The following is a 12,500-nucleotide window of genomic DNA, read 5'->3' on the forward strand; positions in this document are numbered from 1 at the left end:
TATGGTTTAGCCCTTTTAAAGAATATGGTTTAACCCTTTTAAAGAATATGGTTTAACCCTTTTAAAGAATATGGTTTAACCCTTTTAAAGAATATGGTTTAACCCTTTTAAAGAATATGGTTTAGCCCTTTTAAAGAATATGGTTTAGCCCTTTTAAAGAATATGGTTTAACCCTTTTAAAGAATATGGTCAAACTGAACATTAATGTGGTTCTAACAGGTAACACACAGCCAATTAGACCTTATCCACTAGCTGACCGTATAAGAGCTGCAAGTGACGCTGTATTTGTCTTTCATTCATAAGAAGAACAGTTAGATGGTGTGGGTGTGGCAGCAGCGGGCCATAACCCAGCACCTGCCTCACACTACGCCGGGCCACCAAACACAATATGGCAGTCTTGTAGCTAGCCATCATACACACCAACATCAGACGGGAGACCGGAATTGATGAAACCCAATTGATCTTCACAGTAAAATCATGTAAAGTGAGAGATGGATGGAGGGCGGGGCGCTGGCCACTACCACCGCGTCTCATTAAAAGTCATCTTGCCAGAATGAATGAATATCTCTGCGGATAAACCCTTCGTGTTTCTTCCTGTTGCTGTGCTACCGTCGTGACTGGTGAAGCCCTTACTAATTGTAGCTTAGTAACGCTGCGTCACTTTATATTGTGTTCGCTACTGAAACATCTTAAGATCCCAGGCTTTCATAACCTTATCCAAAAGGTGAAGAACAGTGCAAGTAACAAACTGCTGCACTGTACAGCATCTTAGAGGTATTATATACGTGAATTCTAAACTCAAACAGATTCTCTTGCGTGGAGATCCAACAGTAGACAATGATACGCCACAAAAATGTCTGCTATGTGTATAATGGTGCCGAGTGTGAGGCACAATCTTCATTTCTCCCAATTCAGCATCTTGTAACAAGTCACCATTGGTCACTTATTACAGTAACTATAGTGTTGCGGGAGGACTCGGCCCCAGCACACGGCGCTCACCGACACAACATACTGAGCTGTGCTGGGCGTGGTTGTCACAAACACACTACTACACTACAGGAACGTAAGACACATAGTGAAGTAAGGCGGTCAAGTTCCCTCCAGCTGACGGAACACAACAGACAGACATGTGACAGACTAACACGAGCTGGGCGACATACTGAGGTGTCCCCCACCAACTTTGGTTTACACACAAATTTGAGCTTTTTTGTTTGTGTAACCCAAGTGTTGAGGAGTGTGGTGCAGTACTGCGGACACATCTGTACCGGGCCAGGCCAGCTTAGTACCTCAGTGGGGTGACGGCAGTATCACTGGTGTGACGGGGTTGTCTCCCTCAGGCCCACCTGTTCCAGGGTCATTATCACAACATCTCAGGTGTCAGCCGTCACACTTACCTTGTTAGTGGTGGATGGTGGGGCGTGTTGGTGGCCGGCCACACGCCAGCACGCTGCTCTAGATGTTAACAGGGATGACCTTTCCCGAAATCAATATTCTGTCATGAGGAACAAGATGGTGCAAGTGTTGTTCACGTGTCACCAGCCAAGACTGTGGCCCTCGGAGGTGGCCAAGGTACTGACGGGTTGTGAGGCGGTGTTGGCCTCGGGCTACCCAGGTACCACACCCCCGCCACCGTCTCAAAGGACCCCTCACTTCCCCTCGCTCACACTGAGTGGCACTCACACACCCAGGATGACTAGGAGTGCCAGATTGTGCCTAGTAGAGTGCGGCCCGTGCGTGAGGGTGGGTGGTGGTGGCCAACCTGTCTTGCCCCCTCACTGACGGCCAGGCAAAAGGGCCCTGTGGGCATATCCTCTTTAATACTAGCTCTGCATTACACACTGTAGGCAGTTGGGTTATTAAGTTTGAGAGTGAAGGAAACGTTAAGTTTAACTCCACATGGGAAGAATAAAAACTCTGAATATTTTCTCATATTACAATTATATTCAAAGTGAAATGAACCACAATAAAGAGCCTGTGAGGAAAGTTGTATGAAAAAGGTTTTCCGGCCTGTCTGCAACCCCGCGATGACTCATCCTAGACTGTGACGTAGGCATGTGGTCCGCCCCTCACACGCCTCCATTATTTACTCAACGCATTTGTAGTAGTTTACTTCACCATTCTTCTGTTGTGTAATGTTTATTTTTTTGTTCATTACATCTTCTAACAACTTTAATCTCGTATCAGCCATTGGGATATATGATGGTTCGATAATTATCATTCTTCAGGCAGCCAATAACGTTGCGCAGTTCCGCCAGGCAATGGCTGCTGCCAGATGTATGACGAGATCAGGACTGGGTGTAAGCGTGTTCAGGAATGCATATTCTCGCGTAGTTTATAGAACATGGAAAATTTTCATACTTGGGGATGCCATATTAAATATAGACATAGGGAGAAGCATGGACTTGATTAGATTATTTTGTTGTTGGAAGGGGAAAGAAATCAATGTTAATCAGTGTTAATACAAAAGACAAACTAGAGCATCCGGATTTCAGCGAAGGAAACTAAACTTCAAAAATGATCACACACAAGTCACACATCACGCTGGTGACAGATATACTTCTCTCTCTCTCAAAATACTATCAGTGTGTCAAGGGAGACGTTAGCGCGGGAACATCTGTAACCATAACAACCAGTGACGTCACAGCTCTCCACCTCTGACCAGAAATTGAATAATATCTTCTTTGATACACACAACGCTGGCTTATCATAATACACCCGTCTAGTTAGTAGTTAGCTGCTGTAAAACTGAATGAATGAATGAATGAAGATCGCTATTGATATATTTAAACGGATGTATCTACCTGGGAATAAAAAACGGGAAAGTGAAGGGAAACTGTATCAAGTCTGAGTTATATAACACTTGAGGTGCGAAGTCTTCCGCTTTTAAGGCACACATGTAAACCGGTAAGTATGAGGTACTGTACACTTATACACACACACACACATTGAAGATGACTTAGAAAATGGTTGATAATATAACATAATAAACACGTCACATCCCTACGAGCTTAAAATAAATCGCTTACAATTACCAGTGATTTCTCTTAGGTCTTTACTTGCTAAAATCTTCAAATAACAACAACGATAATAATAATAATAACAGTACAATAATTATCAGTCAGTAATACGACGTTGTAATTCACTGAAGCTGGAAAATAACTATCAATAATAACACAAATAGTAAACGTAATAACAATAAAAAAATTACTACTAACTACTGTTACTAATACTAATACTACTACTTTTACTACTACTACTACTAATAATAATAATAATCATAATAATAATAACAACAACAGTACAAGAAGGGTCAATCAATACCACTACATCGAAATAGACCTATCACATAACACGTCATCTGTCTACCACAATGCACGAGAGCTGCAGTTATTTACCGTTAAAATGTCGTAAGTAAACTGTTGTCTACCGATAATAAGAGAAAAAAACTGGAAAGGTTAGATAAAAAATTAAACCACAAGGACGAAAACTAAAGTAACCAGCGTCTACAGCTTGCATATTGTGTACTGTTCAGGGCAACAAATTAAAATGTTGAACTAAAACACTGCACAGTATACACATTCACCTTATTCGTCATTAGTGTTTGAACAATAAAAAAACAAGGATGACAAGGGTGTTTAGTGTTAGGATAGTTAATGGATCATGGCAGCAGGAATCACTCTATATACACCCAATTATTGACGTGTCCTGGTATTATAGGGGCCATTTGTATTTGATTTCGTTTCTAAATGTAAATTGGAAAAAGGACAAAGTTATCCTATATTTGGGTGATTTGTGCCCGAGAGATTATCCTGGAAATTACGTGAATGTTTGTACTGCAACAATAACATTTGTCCTCACTCGTTGATGTGCGAGGTCTCCCCCCATAGTGAAGACAATGTTGCTGTTGTAATTCAAACATTCATGTAATCTCCGACAAACTCTGTAAGGTAATGAAACAACGAAAATCCCAGGCTCTTTCTATCTACATTATGTGTCTGTCCGTGTATCTACTTATCAATCTATATATTGGTATGTCAGATAAAAATCACAGTGTCCATCAGAATATTATTGACAGAGATATTATAGAGAAAGGATGAAGTCTGCGGACTGTAACTCTCATTCTAGATTTTAACAAAACTTTTGAAACACTATTTAAACCTACAGTACAACACACCATTAATCTATGCTACTTTAAAGCCTTTAGCAGTTTATACTAATACAGTATAATGAAAAATGTCATTTGAGAGGGAGAAATATCCACTTCGGATGACAAGTGACTGATCATGGCATAATTGTGGAATTTGTTTGGCTATTTTCCACTTTAACTCGTCTATTGATGATTGTAATGGAGTATGTGGAAATAAAAATATTCTTTGTCGCTTCAACAGTAAACCACATTTCGACATCAAAAATATCTAAAATAAATGACAAAATCCGAACAATTCCTGACCTTTTTTCCTATTCACATTAAGAAACACTTAGAGTAAGAAAAACAATACAACTAAAACCACCATGACATAAGAGAAGGTTAGTTGGCCTCTGTAAGTTTAGGTAAATAACGAAATGGATTCACGAACGAACAAAATGAAACTGTAGTGGGTTACAGCCTGGGGAGGGGAGGGGGTACATCTTGACACTTTACTGTTAGCTGTCACCAATAACATGGCTGTGATGGTCGCCAGCCCTAAGAAACGAGGACGGTACTCTGATTGACCTTCTACAAGAATCTCGACTCTGATCTCCCTTCAGAAAACCCTCTACATTTAAGACAATTCTCTCTCGCAAAACAACACTCACCTTTGCCAAAATGACCCCAGAATCCCCCCCCCACCACAATGCATTGCGGTACACAAACTATAACGTAGATATACCTGAACGCGAGTCACACAGGCACCAGACTATGGTGTTGATTACGAACTTAATTTCTTTTTTGTTTACATCGGGTGTGGAGTAACGCGGGGTACGAGGCGAGTGTGTTGAGGCATAACACACCCACCTTACCTGTTTGTTCCCTCTTTTTAAAGGAAATTTATCGTGAAGGGAACATGTAAAGGGGAGGAAAAGAGGCAAGGTCCATGAAAAAGTTCCATACAAGATGACATAACGCGGGAACTTTTAGTTTATGCTTAAATGAATAAAAGAAAACGAGCAGCTCTCAGTTCACAACATTCTCTTTCGCTCACGTGATACAAGATGGTAGAAATTCCTTATCGTTGTGGCCAATTAATATTTACACAAGTAACCTAATTTTTGCTTCAAGTTATATAATCCCATTTCGACCTACATCTGCGTCAACAACTCATACCTATTTCAGTATAATTAATTTGTGTATCACGATATAACTGGAATGATTTGGTGGTGATGGACAACTGATAATACGTAAACCTTATTCATATAATTATCTATTAAGGGCCATTATAAGCTACAGCAACAATAAGTACAGAAAGAATAAACAGAAATGAGAGTGGGGAGTGGTAGGCGGCGGAGTGGGGAGTAATAGGCGGCGGAGTGGGGAGTAATAGGTGGTGGAGTGTGTAGTGTACAGCCGCACTCACGGTATAGTAAAGGTCGGGGGCCAATAACAGTGTAATAGCGAAAGAATTATTCACGTCAGCGCCACTTGCGGTTGAGGGAAGGTACGGGAAGGAGGCGTATTACAACCTGTCCTTGTTGATGAGGGAGAGAGAGAGAGAGAGAGAGTACTGTCAAGAAAATAGAAACTCCAAGACAGACAGACAGACAGACACGACAAGAAAACTACGGAAGAATTATTTTATTTTTGTAGAGCTGAGAGTTAGAAAGCAAGAGAAAGTAGGTGTGTGTGTGTGTGTAAGAGGGTAGTTAGCTGTAACAAGTGGAGAGTATTGCGGTGGTTGTGTTTCATGGTGAGAGGAAAACTGGCGGGAGAAAACGTGCCTAAAACCTATCCTTTAAATTACCTGAGGAAGAGGAGGAGAAAAAGATGGAGAAGAGATAATCACAGGAAGAGGTGGAGGAGGAGGAGAGAAGGAAGAAGGGGGAATGATGTGAAAGAGGAAGCGGAAGAGGTGGAGAAGAAGGAAGGGGAGAAGGGTGTGAAAATGGAGGAGGAAGGGGAGGAGAAGAGAAAGAGAAGAAAATGAGGAAGAAAAAACAGGAGGAGGAGGAAGAGGAATGAGATGGGGGAGGAGAAAAAAATTAATAAATACGAAGAGGAATATAAGAGAAACCAAGAAGAAGAAGAGAGGGAAGAGAATGAGAATGAAAAAAAAACATAGCAACAGAAAGGAATGACATGTAAATAAAGAAAAAACAAGAACTTAAACAACGTATAAGACAAAGACACAACGAGAAACACAAAAATATAAAATAAAGGATAGACATAGAACATAAGCAAAGAAGGAAACGGGTGAAAGGAGGAGACAAAGAGACGGAGGATAGGAGAGGAAAAAACCAAGATTACAGACCATAGAAAACGAAATTAGTCAGAAAACAGAAAACGAATAATATTATACGGACGGGAGACACTACAAGAAAACGAGAGTGACAGACGGACAGATATAAACAGGAAAGAACCGAGAATATGAAGAAAATAAAAGAAAAATAAGAAACGAATAGATAATTAAAAGAAGAATAAAGAAATAAGATATTACTATATAGATAGATGAGATGGATAGACAAAAAAATACAGCATAATAAAAGGAAAAACACAAAAAAAACGGAAAATAGACAGAAGAGATAAAAGAAAATATACACAAGACAATAAAAAACCCAGTATATAATAGACAGAAGAAAACACAGGAACTCAGGAGTCGTGTTGGTGTAAGAGAATGAGACAGACACCTCCTGTGTGTGCACAGGGTGGTATAATGCGTCTAGTGTGGCAGCATTAGGTTAGTGTTAAGGTGCAAGCACAGCTTGCTTCCTCTCGCTTTCAGCTACCGCCGCTGGCTAGCCCTCGTGGCGAACAGGGAAGCAACTTGCATAAGTCATCTCCTGCCAGTACACAGCCACTTCACCAACAAGACTCCTGCAGTGCCTCCTCGTGGCAACAGAGAGTAAATGGGTGCCTCGTGGGCCCAGGATAGACAAGCAGGGGATCTCAGAGCAGCATTGGGCCCCAGAGAGACAGTGCATAGGCCCACTGGCATGTGGACACGTCCTGGCGCCTACCAACCACTGCCCCGCTGCCTTGTGGATTAACCTTGCTAGGTATAAGGTTACAGGAGTAAACCCCGAGCGAAAAATATGTAGCGGAGCCCCGCATCAGGCAGACATGCTTACCGGCGGTGTAGGCGGAAGAGGTGACCAACATGGGAACCCAACAACTACACCGGCGGACGAGGGCAAAACATAATGGACAGGCTACAAAGGCAAAACCCAACAAACTGTACTATCGGCAGTTCATCGCAACTCGCTCAGTAATTGCAACACTTGCACCACGTGCTAATCATACCTCACATCATCATCAAAACCCCTATACCCCCAAAAGTCCTTTAACGACGGACGAGTGGCGATGGGGACAGGCAGAGACGACTGCCGGGAGTCTCTAGTCACAACTCTGCACATGGGCGACACATAAGTTGGTCGTTTATGCACTGGGATCTAGGCAGCAGTGCAATCCAGTCCTGTCTGTGCGACTGAGCAGCCCTTTCGAGGAGCCACTCTACTCACCCCACATGAGGAGGGGGCTAGAAAAGGTGCCCTAAACATAGCCTGCCTAAAGAACCAACCTGAGTGGGCAACCGCGCCCAGTAAGGTCATCCTTATGCGGTCGAAAACACTATCAGCATCACAGATCAAAACAAAACAAAACAATACAACCTCTTATGGTAGCTGCAAGGAATGTCAAGACCATTCTGGATACTGGCACAAATGAGCGTCCTGAAAAAAGAAGTGCCCTTTGGCAAAAGAGCTGGCTAGGTATAACATCGACATAACAGCCATTAGCGAGTCCCGGCTCCCAGACGAGGGTCGACTCACAGAACGGGGGTCTGGATATACCTTCTTCTGGAAGGGTAAGCCTGCTGAGCAAGAGAAACCGCATTTATGGAGTTGGCTTTGCCATCCACCAATGCATCCTACATAGGCTAACTGAAATGTCTGTTGGTACCAAAGGGCGCCTCATGATGCTCCGAGTCCCACTGAATCACTTACAGCATGCCTTCTTCATCAATTCATATGCCCCAACACTGGATGCAGAGCATGACATTAAGGAGGCCTTTTAAACTAACCTTGAAGAGTGCTAACCTCTATCCCCAGAGAAGAAAAGGTTGTGCTCCTTGGTAACTTCAATGCCAGAGTTGGCAGAGGTGCTGACATTTGGCAGGGAATCATAGGGAGAAATGGACTAAGCAAGTGTAATCCCAGCGGCCTACTCCTCTTCAGCAAGTGTGCTGCACACAACCTCACTATCACCAATACAGTACTGTACCTTGTTTAGGCAGGCCGACAAGTTCAAGGGTTCATGGCAACACCCACACCCACGATCCAAACACTGGCATCTAACATCATTGTCACAGAAAGAGATTGCCGAGATGTCCTCATCACCCGTGCCATGAGTGGCTCAGACCACTGCGACACTGACCATCGGCTTGTAAGAGCTAAGCTCTCACTTCTAGTCGCCCCAAAACAGGGAAGGCAACAAGCCTCCAGAAGAGGTTTTAACACTAAGCGTCTGGAGGATCCAGCAGTTGTGCATGTTTTCAGAGAGCAACTCGAACATGGCTGATAAACAACCAGACAACAAGCAACCCAAATCCCAGTGCCAAATGGTGTATTCTGGACACTGTCATGACAAAAACTTGCAGAGAGACAGTCGGCCAGATCGAAAGAATACACCAGGACTGGTTTGATGAAAATGACCCGGCAATCAAAGTACTCGACGATGATAAACGTGCCACTTCAACTGACTCGCAGAACATCCCTCAGTCTCGGACCAAAGCTGATACCTTCCGCAAAAGGAAAGCGGCAGCCCAGCACGAACTTTGCAATCTAAAGAACAACTGGTTTAAAAATAAAGCATGTGAAACACAAAAAATGGCTGATCAACACAAGATGTGCGAATTTTTCAATTCCACTAAAACATTTTATGGGCCAATCACTCATGGCGCAGCCCCACTTTGCTTATCTGACGCTAACTCCCTAATTAAAGATGAAGAAGGCATCCTTCAGTGCTGGAAAGAGCACTACCATTCGCTGTTCAAACAAAACACTGATGTGGATGTCCTGACTACCCAGCAGGTCCCTCAGCATCCAGAGCTGACCCACCTCAGCTATCCTCCATCCCTGAATGAGGTAGCTACTGCCATCAAACAGATGAAGAATAACAAAGCCTCGGGGACTGATGCAATCACAGTCGAGGTGTATAAAGCAGGAGGACCTCTGCTTACCAGCTGTCTCCACTCTCTCCTGGAGAATATATGGGAAAAGGAGGAAATCCTTCAAGCTCTAAAAGACGCCTCCATCGTCAATTTTTATTAGAACAAGGTAGACCGGCCAGACTGTGGCAACTACCACGGGATCTCGCTGATGTCAGTAACTGGCAAGTTTATCGCCCAAGTTTTCCGAAACAGACTTCTTCCTGAGGCGGAAAACTTCCTCCCAGAATATCAATGTGGCTTTAGACCATCACGTGGCACCATTGACATGATCTTTGCTACCCGCCAGATACAGGAAAAGTGCAGAAAACAGCGTCGTGACCTGCACATGGCCTTCATCGACCTAACCAAGGCCTTCGACTCGGTCAACAGGGAAGCCCTCTGGCGGACCCTCAGCCATTTTGGCTGCCCCCCAAAATTCATCGCCATTGTGAGGCAACTCCACGACGGCATGAACGGCAGTGTCCTGCACAATTGCACCCATTCTAAGTTCTTCCCATCCAAACAGGGGTAAAACAAGGATGTGTACTGGTACCAACTCTCTTTTCCATTTTCTTGGCCGCCTTCCTTACTAGTGCCAGTGCCAATTTAGCCAGCGGTGTCAACATCCAGTGCCGAATGAAAAGTCTTTTCAACCTAAGACGACGCCAGGTAAGAACAAAAGTGTTGGCAGCTCCCATTATTGAACTCCAGTATACAGACTACCTCATCCTTGTCGCTCACAATGAACGCGACCTACAGGTGATCTTGAACACCTACGTAAATGCCTGCCCCTGGTTCAGCCACACCTCCACATCCATCCGGCTTAACGGTACTACCCTCTCTAATGTTACCCACTTTCGTTATCTCGGCTCCCACCTGTCCACCACTGCAGACATCCATGGCAGGCTCCGAGACCGTGCCTTCAGCTGCAGTGAGCTGAAACTATCTACAAAGTTGCACGCATATCGAGCAGTGGTTCTCCCCACCCTGCTATATGGCAGCGAGACACGGGTCACATACAGCAGGCACCTCAAGGCACTTGAAAACTTTTACCAACGTAATCGACATTCCATCCTCAGAGTTCGCTGGGAAGACAAGAGAACAAATGCCAGTATTCTTGCTGACACCAACTGTAGGAGCATCGAGGCTACCATTAGCCATGAACAACTACGCTAGACTGGCCATGGTACTCGCATGGAAGACAGTAGACTGCCAAAGCAGCTTCTTTACAGTCACCAAACGAATAGCAAACGTAATGCTGGTGGGCAACTAAAAAGGTATAAGGATGGTCTTAAAACAAATCTTAAAAAGTGCCAAATCGACCCCCTCACATGGGAGACGATTACTCTACATCGTAACACTTGGAGCACCACACGAGGTGTCAATACTTTCCAGTTAGCCCGACTGCATACCGAGGCAGACAAGCGCCAACCCCGGAAAGACGTTGCCGCCGCCCCTCCTGCACTAGATGTAACCCTCCACATGCTCAACATCTGTACGACCCTGCCGGTCTCGTATCGGCCTCACTAGTCACCTCAGAGCTCACCAACGAAGATGACATCCTTAATAACTGATATCATTTTATCATAGCTGGATGATCGTCATACTCGATTCCGAGTGACAGCAAAGTAGTAGGAGTGTGTTTTTGTGTTAGAGCATCACAGAGATCTCACCGAGACTCACACCAAGGGGAAACACCACACATTCTCAACACAACCACAGTGTCAGAGGAAGTAAACTAAACTGGCATGAAGCAAAACATATAATAAAACAAGAAACACAAAATATATAAGAAAATGAGGAATGTCAGCAAGGAAATGAAACAATGTCAACAATAAAGGAAAATTTTTGGGAGTAACTAAATTAAAAAGTTTCGAGCGACACACTACAGGAGGTCTTGGCTTCTCAAAGGGTATTGTTTTTTGTTTTGGTTTTTTTTAGTTGACTGAAGGAATGAGAGCGTATGTACCTGGTTCACTCATCCTATAACACAATGATGGTGGCCCAAATGACATCAAAATTGTATATACTGAGATTTGACACAATTCCGTATTTCCAGTTAGGATTATTTGAGACTGAACCATAACTGAGAACAACGAACTGAGTCCCCGAGGAACCATTTTGAATAATTGTGAAGTTGCATTACGAATTTACTGAAAACAAATATTAATCGGTCTTTATGTACATACGGTTAACTTCGATATATTTTAATGTCTAATACACGCGAGTTTTTCTTGTCTGAGATAATTAATTTTAGCGGCATAATTTTATCGTATACTTTTAATATTTACTGCGTGAATTTGTTATTGAGATTTTGGTCGTGGTAAATCAAAAGAGTTCGCAGGGCTAAATTTAGTTGTGGCTTTTCATCAACGTGGTGGAGCCTAATTACCAGGTGCAGTCATTTGAAATAATACGGTTTATATATCATTACTAATTCATTTATTCACTGAAGGATAAAAACTGTCACTAATTGACTGACTCATCATTAACTGGTTGACACACTCGCTCACCCTTTGATGAAAGAAATCGCGTCTCTGTGCTGATGGCCTGAAAATATACTGTACATCGTCCGGCACTCTGCCTCATATTACGGAACGTATTTTGCCTACTAAAATTTCATTCCTTACTAATCTTACCCTCATTCACACTACTTTCCTAAACCAGTAGATCAAAATTTATTAAAGTCTCAAGCAATACCTTCAAATTCCTCTTGAGTTGTGATTATTTTCGTTTTAATGCACGCATATTCAATTCAGTCCTCGAGGGTGAAGATTCAAACAAGCAGTAAAGCTCTAGTAAGAATAATTTCGAGATATTTCACGGTCTTGAAGCTTCACGGTGTTCAAGCTTAAACACAGACTATTTCTTACCCACCACAAAGGCGAACAAAATAGATTTACTTAACATCTATCACTCATGGTTCAAGGTACAACTCATGGTTCAAGGTACAACTCATGGTTTAAGGTACAACTCATGGTTTAAGGTACAACTCATGGTTCAAGGTACAACTCATGGTTCAAGGTACAACTCATAGTTCAAGGTACAACTCATGGTTCAAGGTACAACTTATGGTTCAAGGTATAACTCATAGTTCAAGGTAAATCATGCAAACAAAACAACTAAAGTATTATAATTTAAATAATAGTTATAATGTCC

The sequence above is a fragment of the Homarus americanus genome, unplaced genomic scaffold (genome assembly GCF_018991925.1).
Source record: "Homarus americanus isolate GMGI-L3 unplaced genomic scaffold, GMGI_Hamer_2.0 scaffold59578, whole genome shotgun sequence".
NCBI classification, from domain to species: domain Eukaryota; kingdom Metazoa; phylum Arthropoda; class Malacostraca; order Decapoda; family Nephropidae; genus Homarus; species Homarus americanus.